This window comes from Chiloscyllium plagiosum, chromosome 4, assembly GCF_004010195.1.
Source record: "Chiloscyllium plagiosum isolate BGI_BamShark_2017 chromosome 4, ASM401019v2, whole genome shotgun sequence".
NCBI lineage: Eukaryota > Metazoa > Chordata > Chondrichthyes > Orectolobiformes > Hemiscylliidae > Chiloscyllium > Chiloscyllium plagiosum.
This window is the reverse complement of record NC_057713.1, coordinates 68,607,086-68,624,246: the sequence shown is the minus strand read 5'-3', so window position 1 is coordinate 68,624,246 and position 17,161 is coordinate 68,607,086. Positions and strand designations below refer to the sequence as shown.

The 17,161-nt window shown below is 38.1% G+C and overlaps 1 protein-coding gene across 2 annotated transcripts in view; it reads left to right on the top strand.

Moving 5' to 3' along the window:
- Positions 1–6,182: 6,182 nt before the first annotated feature.
- Positions 6,183–17,161, top strand: part of plag1 (pleiomorphic adenoma gene 1) — a 54,389-nt gene continuing 43,410 nt past the window's right edge. Inside the window, exon 1 of one of the 2 annotated variants that reach the window (XM_043688392.1) lies at positions 6,183–6,706. The gene's annotated coding sequence lies outside the window, so the exon portion shown is untranslated. The remainder of the gene's footprint in view (positions 6,707–17,161) is intronic. The other variant, XM_043688390.1, reaches the window with a different exon arrangement.

Sequence of the window (17,161 nt, the reverse complement as noted above, 5' to 3'; positions counted from 1 at the left end):
AGTGTGACATAAAAAAATTCTAGTATGAATAAACAAATATAATTTTTTTAAAAAGCAGCTTTACATTTGTGTTTCAGTATGCAATTTTAAAATTTTTTTTGTGGCATTCTTAGGTGTTGACATATTGCTCCACTAACTTAAGCAATATGAGCAATAACTCCAACAGAACTCAAAAGCTTGACACCATCCGGATCAAAGCTGTTTATGTTGATTGGCATAGTGGCAGCAATATCGACCATCTACAAGATGCACAGCACAAACTTACTAGGCTCTTCCGATAGGAGCTTGCAAACCCACTATCACTGTCACCTTGAAGGTCCAGGGCAACAGGTACATGGTAGAACTACCACCTGCAAATTCTCCAACCCACACTGTCCTGAATTGGAGGTATATCACAGTTTCTTCACTGTTACTCGGTCAAAATCCAGGAACTCCTTTCCAAATGGCACTTTTGTTGTTCCTGTGCTCCAAGGACTATAGAGGATTAAGAAGGTAGTTCACCTTCACTGCCTCCAACTGGATGAACAATAAATGGTGGCCAAGCCAGTGTCTCTCATTCTGTGAACAATTTTGAAAAAAAAGTCAGCTCAGCCTGTAGTTATAGCAATTCATATGCAGGTATCTTTTACAAAACGGGGGTCTGCAGTAAATTGTATTAGTTTTTCGCCAACAAATTGTCAGAAATATCTGGTTTACTTCTAAAGATGCAGAATTATTTGACATCATTTAAGCTTTCAACACACAGTTCACAGCTTTCCTTTTAAATTTGAGATGTTGCTCCATATTAAGAGGGTGTAAAACTTTCCAAATTCCAAGTTTGTTCTTCTTGTCTGTGCCTTTAGTTCATATCTTTCATCATATGTGCTTTGATTATTTTGGATTTTGTATTCTATACAGCATGTACTGATTTGATAAATATTCTCTCATGATTGGGAAGAATAAAAAGGTTGCAATTTAATTGGAGAAATCACAGTTTTTAGCAATTTAATGAATATCAAAAGAATTGCACATGTTTAATAAATAAAAAATGAAACTCATTAAGGATTGTTCGTCTGCAGACGTCACATTGTGTGAAGAAGCTATATCTGGCTTTGGTCATTCAGTACTGAATTTTATTTTGCAAACCTTTCTTATTAAGGTCTAAATAATAAAATTATACCCTATAGCATTAAAAGATATACTACTTCTACTGTAAAAGCAGAATTCTTATTCCATAAAATTAAGAATATAAACCTTCGTTTACAAGTTAGAAGATTTGACTTTTGGATTCTTTGAAACATGGTTTTATAACTGTCTCTTATTTTGTTAAACCTCTTTTTTAACAAGAATAATTAACATGTACACTTGTATAACACACAACTTTTATACCAGAACTATCTCATAACATTAAAGCAAAATAAAATTGGAGCTGATGTTAGTTCATTGCACTAAAAGTTTAGACTTGATATACTTTGAAGAAAATTTGCCATTTTACCAGTTCCCAATAATCCATGACTATATGTAATTGTCATTCGCCTGACATTATCATAATAGCAGAATTGTGGAAGGAAGAAATTAATTTTAAAATTTTAATTTGGGAGCTGGAAAACTACATTTAATGGCTTCAATTTGTAAAATAACTTTTTAAAGTAGAATTGTAACTTTAGGGACTTGTGTATTTTATTGTGTGACATCAAATGGTTTTGTAAACTTTAGACTGTGGAAGACCATCAATATGTTATCACACATATAGCAAACGTAAGTAGGTGCTTTGTTAATCTATCCACAATTAACTTTATTCTTAAAAATAAAATTATTTTGAGGCACTGTAAATTTGTTTAAATTGGCTTTTTTTTTCTTAAAATCTGTTTATTTTCTATTTTGAGTTAATACACTTGTTTTATCTAATAGGAATTGCCCTCATAATATTGAAGCAAAGGTTAAAAAAACTCAGCTAATCCATGTGTATTAAAAGATAAGCACATATTTTATTTCCAACTTAGAAGCAGTATGATAATCATTAGTAGGAGGGAAGTGGTATTCTGATATGACAGTTTTAAAATAACTCACTGAAAATCATGGGTTTTAGGTTTGTTGTCATATATTTGGATTTCCCTTTAAAAATTGAATTTGTTGAATATGATCTTCTAGTGTGATCTTTTGATTTATTTGAAACCTTTTCATTTATATGTTGCAAAGCAGTCATAAAGTTTTACAAAATTAAGAAATATTTTTTGTAAATTGAGTTCAACTGAAGCTGTGTACTTTGCATAAATAAACCAATTTTAAATAATCAAAAATCCAATCTAGATTTCAATAATTCCGTTTCCAAGGACAGTCACAAAGTTACTTATTTAAGTAGCTAGAAATGTGTTGCTGGAAAAGCACAGCAGGTCAGGCAGCATCCAAGGAACAGGAGAATCGACGATTCTCCTGTTCTTTGGATGCTGCCTGACCTGCTGCGCTTTTCCAGCAACACATTTCTAGCTCTGATCTCCAGCATCTGCAGCCCTCACTTCTCTACTTATTTAAGTAAACTACTACTTCATTGTTAGAAAATCCAATCATTACATGAAATTTCTACTTGCAAACAATTTTGAATTATTTTGGTCTACAGTTTGGAATCAATGAATAGTACAGTCACATAAAAGCCATTCAGCCCATCATTTTTGTGCAGCTCTCTGAAATATAACTGTATCCTTGAAGTTTTAACCTTGTATAATATGACAAGATGAGACCAAATTGTTAGGTCAGTTATTGATAAAAACAAAAGTATGTAAAAAATTCAAAAACAAATTTCGCATCCAATCTGAAAATGTATTGCAAATAAATTTCAATGTGAATAAATCTGAGGTTGTGCATTTTGGTGGTAAAAATAATGAAGTCATATAGCTATTGGAAACTGAATTCTGAATGAAGTAGAGGAGCAAAGGGACTTCAAGGTGCAGATACAAAATTACTGAGTGGACAGACCGATTTAATAAGGCTATTTAGCAACTTTGATAGCAGAACGTTGAGATGAAAATTTAGAGGGAGAGAATTAAGCCTCAGTCCTGAGCATAGATTTGGTCTCCATATTATTGAGGCACAAGTGAAATTGCAAAAAAATGTAAAGATAGTTAAAATCTCTGAATTCTAATACTCTCTCTAGAAAAGAGAAGGTCACTTAACAGATGTTTAAGATTATTAAAGGCTTTGATGATGTAGAGTTAGAGAAAATTATTGGGATACCAAAACAATAAACCAAATCAATCCAATGTATGATTTGAGAGACACTTCTTTATCTAAAGAGTGATCTAGGAAGTGATACCTATTATTACCTGCAGGTAGCAGTAGGGTGGATGAATTTTATACTATAACTGTTCTCTCTAAATATTATTCTTCAGCATTTGTTTCTGATTTTTATTTTGTAGTTTAGCACTTAAAACTAAAATGAAGCGTAACACTGAGGTGAACCAGTCCTTGTGATGTAACTTTTAAGTTTTTAATAGATTTTTAAAATTCTATGCATGTTTTAAACAAAACATTGCACTTTTTAATCTTTTACCTGTTTAAAGCTTCATTAAATTAGTGGATAAAGATATTATATTAAAATTTAGTATTTTTACAATAATCTGCCATGGTTTTCAGATGTCAGATACTTGTTTCTGCTGTTAATTTTAAATTAATACGTCTACAAGTTACATATTGTTAAAACTATGTATTAAGCAAATTAACAGATTATTGTTTTAATCCATAATAATCCAGGGAGTGATGACTATTGATGTTCCTAAATTCATTGACTTTCTAAATTATGTGAATTACTGAATAACAGAGCTGAGAATGATATTGGAATGCTTCACGTTGTTACGCAGCTTAGTATATTTAATAGTAGCACTTTTACATTTCAGACTGTATTTATAAACTTACTTCTGGATTTTGTAGTTATTTCAACATTTTCTTACCTGAATCTGTACACTATGTAGGTAATAAAACATAGGTAGTTAGGCATGTTCCTTTTTTTATTTTTATGGTTCAGGTTTCAGCACACTCAACTTCAAATTTCACTACTCTTTAAGTTATGTATAAACTTGCATCATATTTGTTTAAAATATCCTATTTTTATGCAAATCTGTTTATATGCTGCTTTGCCATTTGAAGTGCTAAATTGCATGATTAGACATCAATGTTTCTGTTTATGCACAATTTATAACTAATAAAATTCACAGGTATCTTTGCATAGTTTATTGCACAAAATCAATAAACATTAATTGCTAATGTCTTGCTTTTTTCAGAATACCCATTTTGTTTTCTATTCTATTATTTATAGAGATTTTGCAGAGTTCATGGAAAGTTATTTCTGAGAAGGTTCATTCTTATAGCCAACTAGCAGTTTCTAATATAGCTGGCATAAAATTGAATATTTAAAAACAAAAGAAAAGGGCACTTGCTTACATTTTAGCTAAACATTTTAAATACATGTTAAGCAGTTAGCTGTGGTTGACCATCTATATTAAGCTGTCAGTTATTTTGTAATTAATTGTTATTTATTAACAGTAATACAATGTTTAGTCTAAGTTCACAATAAAGTTACTAATTTAAAATATCCTGGTTTTATGTAGAAATTTTTAAAAATTCAACCAGTGTTTCATCCCATGACTATACTACCTCTCTCTGACTTTTGTCACTTTTCTGCACACTGGATAGATGGCTCCATTTCAAAGTGTATTGAGAAATACACTCTTTGTAGTTAAAGTCTGTAAGATCCTGTGTCCAGGCCAATTCGGTCTTTGTCTCTGATTCATTATAACATTGACTCCTTTTGACAATAGACCTTCTTTAACACTTGCATTTGCAACATTGCAAGTTGACCATCATTGGTTATTTTTTCTCTCTCTTTTTAAGCATCGGGAACTTCCCTACCCAGTCCTCCCCATCCAAGCCCCATTTGCTGAATTAGTTACAAGAAATTTATCAATTACATGTAAATAACAAAATTGTCATTCTAATTGCCGGAAGTAGTGAGCTGAACAATTTACAACAGGACTGGTATTCTTTCTTTAGGATGCCAAAACACACAGTAATAAATTTCCTGTTGACTGAACTGTTTTTAAACAATTTCTTAAATAAAGGTGCCCTTCTTGCCTGCATCTGGTCAATTAATTTGGTTTTCTGAGGAGCATTCCCGTTTGTTTGAAACCAGTTATTCATGCCAACAAGATGAGTCTTTGCACTTCTATTATTACAACTCATACTGGACAAAAGTATCGAAGATCACTTGATCTGCTAAATTAGTATCTCTCACTTTTTCATTGTTTGTACAACAATGAGAGCATAATTTATACTTCTTATTTAATATATAATCTAACATTCCAATCATGTACTGGATGTAAATTGTTAGATGTACCCAAGAGGTAACAACCTAGGTTCTGCACTTTTTCTTCTAAGCAAGAACTTGAGGGAGATGCCTTTCTTGACTTGACAGAGTAAGGAAGGAAACAAAAAAATCTGTATTTATGTGTTGACTTGTCATGCTTCAGATTTATTAGATTTTTTTTGGATTACTTACAGTGTGGAAGCAGGCCCTTCGGCCCAACAAGTCCACACTGACCCTCCGAAGAGCAACCCACCCAGACCCATTCCCCTACATTTACCCCTTCACCTAACACTACAGCAATTTAGCATGGCCAATTCACCTAAACTGCACATTTTTTTTGGACTGTTGGAGGAAACCAAAGCACCCGGAGGAAACCCTCGCAGACACTGGGAGAATGTGCAAACTCCACACACAGTTGCCTGAGGCGGGAATTGAATTGAACCCGGGTCTCTGGTGCTGTGAGGCAGCAGTGTTAACTGCTGTGCCACTGTGCAGCCCACAAAGCTCTTTTACATAAACTGATTTGTATACAATTTGCTACAACTATGTGGGCAAACAACAGTCACTTTGCACATTGCAAGTTTCCACACACACACTGTTACGTTAAAGGATAATTAGTCTTTTACAAATTGATTGGTAGTACTAGTCAGAAGAATGTAGACTAGTACACTCTTGAACAAGCTTTTTCCCTTTTGAATATTGTTGAATCACCCCACATACATTATTGGGACCAAAAGCTGAAATTGCTGGAAAAGCTCAGCAGGTCTGACAGCATCTAAAGAGAGAAATCCGTTAACTTTGTGGGTCGAGCGATCCTTCCTCAGAAACAGATGCTGCAAGACCTGCTGAGCTTTTCCAGCAATTTCTGGTTTTGTTTCTGACTTCTAGCATCTGCAGTTCTTTTGGTTTTTACATTATTGGGACCTTGGTTTAGCATCTAATTCTGAATACTGCTGGATATTAATTGCTTGTTGTCCTGCAGGCCAAACCTTTTAAAAAAAGGGGAATGCCTAAACAGTTTTAGTTCAGTAAAAAACATGATTCTGCTCCGATCAGCTATCTAGGTAGACATTGTGAACACCGTTTATATCCAGTAGAACATGATTACTAAACATACTGAAAATCTTCAAGGCCTATAACTTTCCAAGGACTGAATATAGTAATATATATAGTTAAATGGCCTGTTTCACTATTTTAGGCCATCTCATTTTGTCTACCCAACATTTTACCCATATCTCCCCAAATGTTTGGATAATAAATCTCTCTCAAATTTTAGATGATTCTTCGCAATTAGCGACTGATGATAGAAGAATTCTAAACTTGTGTCAGCTATGGCTCAGTTGGCAGCACTCTTGCACCTGAACTACGAAGGTAGCACATTCCAGATCTTATCTTGATGATATGCTGCATGGAAAAGTTTCTTCTTATGTTTCCATTGCTCCAATTACTTGAAATCTGTATCCTCTCATTCTTGATGCTTCCAGCATAAACAATATTATATGAATGTTTGTTATGGGCTAGGTCAGACCATAACTTTGCAATTTGTTTTGGTAAGTATACAGTGAAAATTACCTGTATTAAGTTAGCAAGGTTGACTACCAGATTTTAAAACAGACAAAAATTTATTCACAAAATTACACAATGAAACACAAAAGAATAAAGAACCCTTACAGAATTCAGTCCATCCAAGCTAGACTTAATTATGCTATTCCATGTATATACACAGTCACAATAAGCAAACCTCCTTAAGGAACAGTAAAACAAAAGGAGCAGATCCTTACAGGTTCAAGATAGAAGGGCAGAAAGGGAGCAAGCCTATTCACCTAGTCCATTGCTGAATTCTCAACTTGTTCTGGACTGAACTGCTCTGCTAGAGAGCTGACCACTTTCCTTTCATTATACAGGTCACTTCTAAAACATTACCATTTTGGCCTGAAGTCTCATCTGTTTACATATAAACAAAAAGGCCTCTCGACACCCTTTGATCTTTGCACCAAACTAGACAAATCGAAACTGGGAACAGTTTATTACAGCTCTGAAAAAACCAAAGATACTGTATCCTTGAAAAAAGGGACCAGCTTTGTGACATGTTTAATATAACTTCCTTGATTTTGTACTGTCTTCCCTGTTAATAAAGCCTAAGTTGCTATATGCTGAATTAACTGCTTTCTCAACCTTCTAATAATTTGTGCATGTATGTAACCTTTGTCGTATTGTCTCTCTGTTTTTAATAAAATTATTATTCTCACACTCGTCTGTACTGAACTTTATCAGCTACTTGTTCATCTGTTCCACACTAATTTGTCAATGTTCATTTGAAGTTCTACACTATCTTCCTCACCGTTCTTAGCAGTGTTTCTTAGGCTGATAGGTGGTATATTCTAATGACCCCAGAAACTGGTATGGAAGTTATGGGCTTTTCTTGATCTATATCAGTGACCTGGAGTTGGGAATGTGGAAAATTATGTTGGCAGATGACTCAAATCTTAGAAATATGTTTAACAGTGAGAAGCACAGCTGCAGACTTAAGACAGATATTGAATGGTACAATGGGAGACAAGTAGCAGATAATATTTAATGACTTAGAAGAAAAAACAGACAATTTCAACTAGAGTTCAGGGATACAGAATTGGCAGGTTATGTACCAAACCTTTGACAGTGACATGAGAAGTTGGAAAAGCTTTATAAATAAAGGTGGAAAGAATGTTATAATGGACTGTCAATATTCAGTTTCCATAATCTTATTTTGATACCGGGGACCTTCATGAACTAAGGTGATTCCTAAAGAGGATAAATGCTGACTTAAAATGACTGCTTTGATCAGACAACCAGATTGAGGCAAGTTCTGGGAACAATATGGGATACGCTAAACTCAGTGCACTCAATTATCATTTCATGATGAGCATTGAAACCAGAACAACTGAGTTTGCATGAAGGTTTTTATCTCTTGTTTAACTCACACTTGCATGAGAAGGTGTTTCAGTGGTTAGTACAGCTGCCTTACAGCAACAGGGACCTGGGTTTGATTCTAGCCTCTGGAGACTGCCTGTGTGGACTTTGCATATTTTTTTCTGTGTCTGCATGGGTTTCCTCAGAGTGCTCCGGTTTCCTCCCAGAATCCAAAGATGTGAATTGGCCATGCTAAATTGTCCGTAGTGTTCAGGGATGTGTAGGTGAGGTGCATCAGTCAGAGATAAATGTAGAGTAATAGGGTATGGGAATGACTCTGGGTGGGTTACACTTTGGAGGATTGGTGCAGACCTGTTGGGCCAAGTGGCTTGTTTCCATACTTTAGGGATTCTATGAAAATTCACTTGTTTTGAGATGGACTATTGTCTTTGCAAGCTATGTACTCCACAGGCAATGGAGTTAATCTCAGGAATATATGCCTAAATTCTATTTTACTGGTTTGTTTGGGTGAGCAGGGAGAGAAGGAAAAATGGTTTCATAATAATGCAACTTTCAAGGCTCTCGCAATCATTCATCCTGCCTTACCATGCCTTGAATGAAGTACCTGGTGAAAAATAATTTGAGGAAATGATCATTTACTGACAACTCCAAGATTTTACAAATTTCAATACTGCTGAGTTAAACCCTCCCAACCCCTCACCTGGTTGTAACAGATTTGGAAGCTTGAGGATCAGTCTACAGTTCAGGAAGGGAGATTTTCAAAGGGAGAAGAGTGAGGCAGAGACGCAATGATAAGGAATGTAAAGGGATTTAAATTGAAACAGCTCCAGTTGAGAAAGGAGAATGTGGGCACTCTAGAGAGGGATTCACACCCAATTCTGATTTAAGGGTTGAAGCCCATTTCATCCCAGGTTTGATGAGAAACGGTGGATGTTGCCTTTATTGTTTTTGAAAGGTTTGCACAGCAATTAAAGTGGCCACTATTATTGCAGAGCAAGCTGACAAGGAAAGCTCAGTGTTCACACACTCTTACCTGAGGACAGTGTCACTGACTATGAGGCAGCAAACCTGACTGCTTTAAGTATGTAGGGGTCAGTGTTACAAGATGTTAAAAATTCTGTACCTTCAAGAAATGGCCTGGCAAGGCAGACGTGGAATCTGAAACAAAAAGAGAAATTGTTGATGAAACTCAGTAGATCTTGTAGCATCTGTGAGGAGAAAGTAGAGTTATTGTTTAGAGTCTTGGGTCCTAATGAAAAGTCACCAGACTTGAAATATCAATTCTGCGTTCCCTTGACAGAAGCTGCCAGACCTGCTAAGTTTCACCAGCAATTTGTTTCTCTTTCAGAGTTCCAGCATCCACAGTTCTTCATTTTATTTTATTAGATTATGAATGATTTAAGCAGTTATGTTTGACCAGTAGGCAAAATTGATGCCCAAAATTGAGACCAGCTAAGAAAATCATTGTGGGATATTTCTCCTTGGTGTACTAAAACTCCATTCCTATTTTGGATTCAGATGTCTGTCACAGAAGAGAGGGCAATCAGCTATGTTCCCTCTAATTTTCCAGCTGGTGGCCCATGTCAGGCTGTGGCTGGAGAAATCTTAAGTGAATATATCAGGATACCGATTAGTGTGTGCAAATCCGAGAAGCAGCTATGCTGAGAGAAGATTTTTTTTTTTCTTTTTTTAAAACATTTTTATCTCATCAGTCTGTTTAGAGATGTTATTACATACCTTGGATCAGGGGGGCTTGAACCTGGACCTCCTGGTTCACAGATAAGGACACTACCACTATTCCACAAGAGGGCCCCAAACAGCTGAAGCCCCAAACAGCTGTATAGTCTTAAAACACCAATCTTTTGATTAGCAGGTTTGACTGTTCACCAATTGTTACACAGAGACTGACTAAAGGGAATGTCACTATAGTCTTACCAGACCACAGGACTGCTCTCTGATTAGAGAGAGGTGACTGGTGAAAATAAAAAATGTGGGAAATCACACTAGATCTCAGCAGCATCCATGGAGAGAGAACAAGGTTTTAGTCTGATGACTTTTCTTAAGAGCTGGTGATAGATTAACCTGAGGGTCACCACACCTTAAGCAAAGGGAGCAGTTAAGAAGGAGAGTCTTTCATGGTATCCTTAGCTAGTTGGAATTGAACCCATTCTGTTCGCAACACTCTACGTTGGTGAGCTGTGTTGGCTGGTGACAAGTTTGCAATTGGATTGATGTGAAGTTTTACATGAAAATAAGGTGCAGGATATAAGTTCAGACAACTGATGGGAGGCAAACCTCTGAATACTATGCACTAACGTCCTGGAAGTCAAGTCTGTTTTCAAAAACAAAACCTGAATCATGTAGTGGATTGTAGAACTGGGCAGTGAAGGGTTCAGACTTGGGGAATGTGGCACAGCCAGCAAACTGGTCTGAATTCTAGTCCCAAAGCAGCTTTGAAGTCTACTTAGAAGGAAGAGAGTCAACTCTGTATTTGTATTGTCATCCCATTGTTGTTATTTCTTATTGACTGGGTGCCATAATGCACCGTGAACAAAAAGGAGAAATATTGTTCATATCTAACCTTTGTGAAAGAGTTGTTACATGAATGGTAAACACTGTATTTAGCTTCCACGATCTGATTTTAATACCTGAACCTTGGACAAAAGTAATTTTTAAAAGTTGAGAAATGCTGACTTAAACTGGCTACTATGGTCACTCTATCACTGGTTGAAGCAAGACTGTGAAACCCAAATGGAATGCAGTAAATGCTTTACACTAAAATTACCATATCATTGAAGAGGTTTGTTGCTCCTGTTTATTTCACTTCTGGTAAGTTCACATATTAGGTGAAACGTTGCTTGCGGAAAGACAATGGAGCTAGAATCAGATATGTATGAACAAATCAAAGTTCTGTAGCTTACTTGGCAGAGCAGAAGGGGACAGAGAAATGGTTTCATAACTACAGAACTTGGAAGATTTGTACTGTCTTCTTCAGGTCTTTTGGCAGCAGCACCCAGTGAAATGTAACTTGGGAAAACCACCATTCACCGAGTACTTCAAGATTTACAAATTTCACTTCCATCATGGAATCATGATAGTAGCTAAACAGCTCTGGACTCATGTTTCAAGACAAAAGTCTAAAAATTTAAATTGCATTTCCTTTCTTTTTCCTGTTTGTACTAGACCCCCTCCTCTCTCCTGTATCCACAAACCTCCTCTTGTGTTTTGTTCCTTTTCTTCCTCTTGGCATCAGTGGGTAATATAATACCTTTTCCACTGAAAGAACCCATGGAATTGGCTCCCTTTTAATTAACTTCTAATTGAAGTGAGATAGCTCAATGTTTTTTTGAAAAACAAATAAAATACATTTTAATTATGACTCACCAAAAAGGATTAAAGAGACATAGAACATAGAACATAGAAGAATACAGCGCAGTACAGGCCCTTCGGCCCTCGATGTTGCGCCGATCCAAGCCCACCTAACCTACACTAGCCCACTATCCTCCATATGCCTATCCAATGCCCGCTTAAATGCCCATAATGAGGGAGAGTCCACCACTGCTACTGGCAGGGCATTCCATGAACTCACGACTCGCTGAGTAAAGAACCTACCCCTAACATCTGTCCTATACCTACCCCCCCTTAATTTAAAGCTATGCCCCCTTGGCAATTTTGGTGAGTATGTTGAGTATAGGATTTGGGAAGCATGTTGCTGCTGTACAGGACATTGGTTAGGCAACTTTTGGAATACTGTGTACAATTCTGGTCTTCCTCTATGAAGAAGACGTGGCAATTTTGCCCCTCAACCCCAACCTGGTCGTAACAGACCTAGATCACATAGAGGACAGGGAGAACTAGCCATTTGGATACAGAACTGGCTCAAAGGTAGACAGAGTGGTGGTGGAGGGTTGCTTTTTGGACTGGAGGCCTATGACCAATGATATGCCACAAAGATCTGTGTTGGTCCACTGCTTTTCTTCACTTACATAAATGATTTGGATGGGAACATAGGAAATATGGTTAGTAAGGAGGTATAGTTTTTAGATGACGCCAAAATTGGAGATGTAGTAAACAGCGAAGAAGGTTACCACAGAGTCCAATGGGACCTATGATCGATTGGGCCGAGGAGTGGCAGACTGAGTTTAATTTGGATAAATGTGAAGTGTTATGTTTTGGAAAGAATCAGGGCAGGACATATACACTTAATAGTAAGGCCCTGGGGAGTGTTGCTGAACAAAGAGACGTTGGAGTGCAGGTTTATAGTTCCTTGGAAGTGGAGTCCCAGATAGACAGGATAGTGAAGAAGGTGTTTGGTATGCTTGCCTTTATTGGTGAGTATGTTGAGTATAGGATTTGGGAAGCATGTTGCTGCTGTACAGGACATTGGTTAGGCAACTTTTGGAATACTGTGTACAATTCTGGTCTTCCTCTATGAAGAATGTTGTGAAACTTGAAAGTGTTCAGAAAAGATTTACAAGGATGTTGCTAGGGCTGGAGGGTTTGAGCTATAGGGACAGTCTAAATACGCTGGGGCTATTTTCCCTGGAGCATTGGAGACTGAGGGGCAACCTTTATAGAGGTTTATAAAATCATGAATGGCATGAATAGGGTAAGTAGACAAGGTCTTTTTCCTGGGGTAGGAGAGTCCAAAGCTAGAGGGCATAGTTTAAGGTGAGAGGAGAAATATTTAGAAGGAACCTAAGGGGTAACCTTTTTCATCCAGAGGGCGGTGCATATATAGAATGAGCTGTATGAGGAAGGGCGGAGGCTGGTACAAGTACAACATGTAAAAGGCATCTAGATAGGGATATGAACAGGTAGAGTTTAGTGGGATATGCGACAAATATGGCAAATGGGACTAGATTAATTTAAGATATCTGGTCGTCTTGGACAAGTTGGACTGAAAGATCTGTTTCTGTGCTGTACTAATTCTGGGCACCACATTTTTAGGAAAGACATCAAGAGAAGAAAGTTACCAGATTAAAACCGGCATTCCACGTGCCTAGGACTAATCTAAAACTGGAAAAGAGAGCATTGTTCTCCTTCGAGCTGAAATATGGGAGATTTGATAGACTTGTTTAAATTGGGGTGTGTTTATTAAAGTGCAAAGGGAGATACCATTTCCACTAGAAGGGGCAGTAGCAAAAGACGTAGATTTAAGATTCAAAGGACTTGGTACAAGTTATGAACTGGAATAAACTGAAAGGATGGAATCAAAATCAGTAGAAATTTTCAAGAGGAAATAAGATATGTCCTGCAAAAGCAAATAGTGAAGATCTCACAGACTAATGAGGGATATGGACAGGTTGAAGTGGGCAGAAATCTGACAGATTGAATAGAATGTGGGGAAATGTGAGGTTATGGATTTTAATGAGAAGTAGAGAAGAGATGAGTATTATTTAAAAATTCAGAGGATAGGAAAACGTTGGCTTTTTTTATACTCAGTCCATTTTGGAATATAGGCAGCCTTACAAAAACTATGCAAAACATCATTCAGACCACACTTTGAATGCTGTGTTTTGATCCCCTTACCTAAGAGAACTTGTACTGGCGTTGGAGGCATCCAGAGAAGTTCATAAGGTTGAGCCTGGGTATGGAAAGATTCTCTTATGATGAGTAGTTTAGAAGCTTGAGAGAATAGCTTATTAAAATTTGTGGGTGGCACAGTGGTTAGCACTGTTGCCTCACCGCCAGAGACCCGGGTTCAATTCCCGCCTCAGGCGACTGACTGTGTGGAGTTTGCACATTCTCCCCGTGTTTGCATGGGTTTCCTCCGGGTGCTCCGGTTTCCTCCCACAGTCCAAAAATGTGCAGGTCAGGTGAATTGGCCATGCTAAATTGCCCGTAGTGTTAGGTGCAGGGGTAAATGTAGGGGAATGGGTCTGGGTGGGTTGCGCTTCGGCAGGTCGGTGTGGACTTGTTGGGCCGAAGGGCCTGTTTTCACACTGTAAGTAATCTAATCTGTAAGTAATCTAATCTAATCTAAAACCTAAAAGATTTTTAAGGAGTGTGATAGCATAAATGCAGGAAGATTTTTTTTCCTCTTATGGGAGAGTCTAAGACCAAAGAACTTAACTTCAAGAATAAGGATTCTCATTTAAGATGGAGATAAAGAGAAATTCTTTTGCTGTCTACAGGTGGTGAATATGTGAAATTGGGTCACTGAGTAGATTCAAGTTGAGAGAGACTCCTTTTTAATCAGTAAGGGAATCTAGGTTTTCAAGGTTCGTAGCTTGGGTGCCGGTTGAAATCAGAAAGCAGCAACACCCCAAGATTTTATGGATTACTCAAACTACGTAAACCAGACATACCACTTAGACCTATTGTGGCACTCCTGGGAGTGCCATCACATAAACTAGCAAAAGAACTCCAATGACAACTAAAATATAGTGGACCCAAACACACTTCGTACAATCATCACAAAAATTCCTAGACAACATCAAGAACATAAACATAGGCTAGGATGAGGCAATGGTCTCATTTGAATTAGCGGCACTGTTCACTTCAATTGACAAAACTCTAGTCAGAGAGACAATAGCCAACCTCCTGGACAGGCAGAAAAGACAACACCGGGAACCTATCAACAAGGACTGTATGTTGAAACTACTAGACCTGTGCTTGTGACACACTTCACATTCAACAATCAAATATATGAAAGTTCAATGGAACACATATGGGCTCAGCCATTTTTGGGCTCATAGCAGAAGCAGTGGCGCAAAGATTGGAACAAACAGCCCTACCACAAATCCAGCCTAAACTCTGGATCAGCTACATAGTCAATACTTTTGTTATCATTTAGAGAACAGAAATTGAGAACACACACCAGATTATCAACACCATACTTACAGGGATCAGATTTGTAAGAGAGTAGGAAACCTAAAATCAACTCCCATTCCTGGATGTGATGGTACAAAGGACACAACGGTGACTGCACCACAAAAGTGTACAGGAAAGCCACACACACATACCCCTGACCAGGTCCTGAATTACAATAGCAATCAATCAAACACCCAAGAGAAGCTGCATTAGGATCCTGTTCAAAAGGGCTACAATACACTGCAGCTTTCCCGACCTATGAAGGGAAGAAGAAGAACACCTCTACGGAATATTCGCCATGAACAGATATCCTTGCAACTTCATCCACAGATGCTTAACAGACAGATAATGTGATGGGGACGTGCCCCGACTAAACTCACTAGCTATGCTACCTTATGTAAAAAGAAATCTTGGAACTGACTGCCAGACTGCTTTGACCACTGGGATTCATGACAGCCCATAAACAGACAGCCACGCTCAGACAACCACTCATCAGGCCAAAAGACCCTATACCCATCATGTGCAAGATGAACTTAATTCACAAGATTCCATGCAAAGACTGCTTTCACCCCTATATAGGACAAACAGGCAGGCAATCAGAAATCCTCATCTATGAGCACCAACTAGCCACGAAATGCCAGGACCAACTGTCCCTTGTAGCCATACATATGGATGACAAGGACCACAAATTCGACTGGGACAACACAACAATCATAAGACATGCTAAACATAGGACAGCCAGAGAATTTCTAGAAGCCTGGCACTCAGGCTTCTAGCATGGACTCCAACAAGCAAATTGACCTAGACCCAATAGACCAGCCATTCCAACAAACAACCGGAAGCAGCAGAAGCAGAACCAAATAAATTCCAGAAGAGACAGTACAGCAGCGCTTCACAGGATGCTCCTAAACACTGAATATGTCACCTAGACAGGGGACTTCCCAGCTCTGTGAACATAGCCACAACCACGGAATCTAGGTTCATGGGGATAAAGGCAGGAAAGTGGAGTTTAGGATGATCAGATCCGTTGCATTGTCATTGAATGGCTGAATGACTCCTTCTGTTCCTATGACTGATGGTCTTAATGGCAGTGCCATCTGAACCATGCCATCCCAGATTAAACCTGGAGTTGTGGAAAAACCTTAACCTAAATCAAGATTTGTCTCATCCACCCAGCCATTTCTGGGCTCATAGCAGAAGCAGTGATGCAAAGATTGGAACAAACAGCCATACCACAAATCCAGCCTAAACTCTGGATCAGATACGTAGACAATACTTTTGTTATCATTTAGAGAACAGAAATTGAGAACACACCAGATTATCAACACCATACTTACAGGGATCAGATTTGTAAGAGAGTAGGAAACCAACAATCAACTCCACTCTGCAGCAAAATCTGTTTTCTTTCTGGGAAGTTTATTTATTCCAACAATGTTGAAACACCATTTTGCCTTTATCATCTTGAGATTTCACTTTTCTCTAAAGTGGTTGTAGTTCATCTCCACACCACAACTAAAATTTATTCAGAACACAGCCTGCATCTTTGCCAGCACAGAATCTTCCCCCTTCCTCAATCCTGCCATGAGCAAATTTTATTGGTTGCCTATAATCCCAGGAAATTGTCTTGTAGTTCTTCTTGGTTCCCTCCACAATCTTCCACTAATTTACCTCAATAATCTCATGCAGCCATACATCTGAGGGACCCTTAATTTCTCTGACACCAAGTTAGACCCTTGTTCTTTGTCATGCCATTGATGCCTATTTCATTTTTTACTGAAAATGTGTTGCTGGAAAAGCGCAGCAGGTCAGGCAGCATCCAAGGAACAGGAGAATCGACGTTTCGGGCATAAGCCCTTCTTCAGGAATGAGGAAAGTGTGTCCAGCAGGCTAAGATAAAAGGTAGGGAGGAGGGATTTGGGGGAAGGGGCGTTGGAAATGCGATAGGTGGAAGGAGGTCAAGGTGAGGGTGATAGGCCGGAGTGGGATGGGGGCAGAGAGGTCAGGAAGAAGATTGCAGGTTAGGAAGGCGGTGCTGAGTTCAAGGGATTTGACCTGGACACACTTTCCTCATTCCTGAAGAAGGGCTTATGCCCGAAACGT